This window comes from Microtus ochrogaster, unplaced genomic scaffold (genome assembly GCF_000317375.1).
Source record: "Microtus ochrogaster isolate Prairie Vole_2 unplaced genomic scaffold, MicOch1.0 UNK31, whole genome shotgun sequence".
NCBI classification, from domain to species: domain Eukaryota; kingdom Metazoa; phylum Chordata; class Mammalia; order Rodentia; family Cricetidae; genus Microtus; species Microtus ochrogaster.
This window is the reverse complement of record NW_004949129.1, coordinates 2,109,449-2,112,846: the sequence shown is the minus strand read 5'-3', so window position 1 is coordinate 2,112,846 and position 3,398 is coordinate 2,109,449. Positions and strand designations below refer to the sequence as shown.

The following is a 3,398-nucleotide window of genomic DNA, read 5'->3' as shown; positions in this document are numbered from 1 at the left end:
AAAAAAAAAAAAAAAAAAAAAAAAGAAATGAAGTTCAAGAACCAATTTTACTGGCCTGAAATAGGATTCAGAATTTGGTTTGTTCAGGAGTAATAAAGAATAAAGCAGAGTGAGCTAAAAAATTATACTGAAACCTTTTGTAACTTTACTGGGCCAAGGAAACAGTTCTTTAGGATGCTTTTATTCTTATCCAAATTTGAAACACTAAGGACTTACATTAGAGTGCAACTAGGGGAATCCAAAGGATAGGAGTTAGGCTTGCTAGCAGCATGGGTGTGAATGGAATGGATGGAAGGTGGGTTCCAGATGAGGATCCCAGGACACAGTTGAGCTGTTGGTATAAGTTAGGTGAGAGGTGGCTGCTTTGTGTTTTAAGAAGCAGGTGATTGCTAGCCAAATGCAATGTGCCTTTGTTTGGTGTTACAGATGGTAGGACCAGGCATGTGCTGTGTCCAGATGTGCCCAGTACCTGCCCCAAGAAAGTCTGGATCTGGGAAAGAAAATGGAGGGTTTTGTTTGATTGGTTTTTGGGTTGTTTTGTTTTTGTCTGTTTCTTCCCCTTTAATGCTTTGAAAATGGGAATTGACTAGCCTGTGGCAGCATGTGCCTGTGGAAGCACAATTCTCTGGTTTGATTCTTGGAAGGCCTTTTTCTGTCCCTCCCTGGGGGTCATTTGTATCTCTGGTTCCTGTTCCCAGAGCCATAAAGTGGGAGCCCCCATTTATTAATTGGGTTGGGACTGGGGAGGGGGTCGGCAGGGGACTCTTTAGTGCAGCAGGCGGGGGTCTTCCCGAATGAGCCCATTAGCCAGCCCCAACGGCAGCTGAAACGGGGCCGCAGCCAAGTCCTCTCAGTTTCAAAAACCCTCCATCGCCTGCAGCAGATCAGAACAAGGCCTGCGGGAGCCCTTAGCTTCTGATTGCAGCTGTGAGGAAGGACAAAACAATTTATAGGAAGCCAAGTAGCTCCTGTCTCACTGTCTCTTCCTTTCTGACTTTGGAGAGAAAGGAGGCTGGGATGCCGTGTCCACTCCTACTAAGGCTTCTTGCAGGCATGTACAGGCCCACAGTAGGAAAGCAGGAGTGTGGGCTTTGATACTTATTTCTCTGCTATGGGTGTATTTACATGGCCTTTCTTCCCATCTACACACACTAATGTTGTCCACTACTTATATGGGGTTCCCTAGGGAAAACCCAAGTGTGTGTTTAGTCTGGCAACTTGAGGGTGGGGAGACGCAGTCTCCTGTTTGCTTTGTCAAGATCCAAATTAGATCTTAGATCCCTTCCTTAACTTTTCCTCTTACAAGGACTTGGCACTTAAAGGAAGAACTCTTAGGATTTATTTTTCCCCTTTAGTCAAAGTATATTAGAAAAGCATATACTACAGGGGTACTTCTTCCTACAGGGGTATAGAGAAGAGTGACAGGCACAGATATCAAAGGGGATGAAGGAGCATTTAGGTCTTGCTTGCACTTTACTGAATTGAAACATAGATTTCCAGAGCTAGAAAAGAGGTCATGTAGTCCAGCCTGTCCTTTTATAGCAAGATGCTAAGGCTTAAGGAAGGAAAGTCTGTCTCATCCACAGTCATGCAGTGAGACTGTTGAGCCATCTATGACAAGCTCCCAGAGGCAGAATTTTAACCTACATGAGTATCAAGTTTTCAACTGTTAGATTGCCTATTCCTGATAACCCAAAGCTACTTCAAGAAAGAAGAAACTTGAGATCCTGAAAGGGGAAAGACATTGAGAACTAAAAGTACATTTAAAGTCATTAGTATGAAACTATGTCATGTATTTTTGTCTTCAAGAATAATCTTTTAGTGACCAAGTGTGGTGACATATACCTTTAATCCCGTGGGTAGAGACAGGCAGATCTTGAAGTCAGCCAAGGCTACGTAGTGAGACCCTGTCTTAAAGAACTGAGACTCATTCAGGGCCAGTAAGATAGCTAAGCTTGCAAAGATGCTTGCTGTCAAGCCTAACAAATTGAGATCCATCCCTAGGACTTATGTGATGGAGCAAGAGAACCAGCTCCTGCAAGTTGTCCTCTGACTTCCACAAATGCACTGTGGCACAAGCACCCCTCATGTACACGTATCATAAACGAATAATGTGATTTTTTTTTAAAAAAATCTCTCAGTGACATACAAAAGATAGATAGATAGATAGATAGATAGATAGATAGATAGATAGATAGATAGATAGATAGATAGATGATAGAATCTACTTTATTGGGGAAAAAGTGGAAAAAGTGATAGCCACAGCCAAAGATCCAAATGCTGTTAGTTACCCCAAATTTTCAGAGAACCCTTAGCCACAAAGTAGGAGGGCTGATAGTTGGAAAAGATCCTCAGAGGCAACATGAAAAATTCATACTAAATGTCATCTCAGGCTCTTTGGCATTATAATAAAGATATGTTGAAAAGAATCAAAATGTATATATAGAGAAAGCCCTTCTTTAAGGCACGACTGGGAGCAGGTGTCTATGAATGGGATATGGAATTATAGGATTCAAGGCAGTTGAATATTCTACTTCTATTTGTAGGCAGGGGAAAGCAGTGTTTGGTGTTCTTGGGCCATGTATAAGGAAAAGTCTTTCACAGTGGTCAGAGCTCTAAATAGATTTAACAAGTGGGACAGGTTCTGTAAGTCATCTCACCCTGGAGCTGTGTCTGCTGCCCTTTCCTATGATTGCTTTCCCTGGACATAGGAAATTGGGAGCCTGTAATAGTAAGGAGGGAAATGCTGAAGGAAGCAGAGAAACACTGGGTAACTTGGAGATAGGTATGGGCTGTGTTAGGGAATCTGCCAAGTGGATATCATCTGGATAACAAAGGGGTAGATCCCATTATATCAGTTACAGTTAGTCTATTGCACTACAGTTGGTAGAATGGAGGAATGTGGAGTTGATCCCCATGCAAAGGCTTTGTCCCTTCCTAGGAAATGAATGATAGACCTACTTGCCCAAATTGCATCAAGTCTGCTCCTACAAACCTTTCTGTTTCATAATCAGGGCCATTTTCTGCCTCAGAACTCCTCTTAAAGAAACTTTGTTGGACATGAGAACCTTAAATCCAAGATGGTGATCTGGTCTAAAATTAGGTTGCCTCCTCCAAATAACAGCCTTGCATTAACTGTGTATTAACACTAATTAATGCTCATTGCCCTTTCTTTATAGTAATTCCGTGTTTTACAGCTTCTATTTCTATTGAATTTCCCGATACATGTTTAAGTATTGGGGAATTGGTTTTGCACTTTATCAGCCTGGGAGCTAGTTCCTTGGAAGTAGAAATCTGAAACAGTCAACTCCTCTGAAAGCATTCTTAAGATTCATCTGACAGCCGGGCGGTGGTGGCGCATGCCTTTAATCCCAGCACTCAGGAGGCAGAGGCAGGTG

General features: G+C 42.4%; 1 protein-coding gene across 8 annotated transcripts in view; it reads left to right on the top strand.

Moving 5' to 3' along the window:
• The window catches only part of Cdk12 (cyclin dependent kinase 12), a 78,428-nt gene that overhangs the window by 63,305 nt on the left and 11,725 nt on the right, over window positions 1-3,398 (top strand). The window lies entirely within an intron of this gene.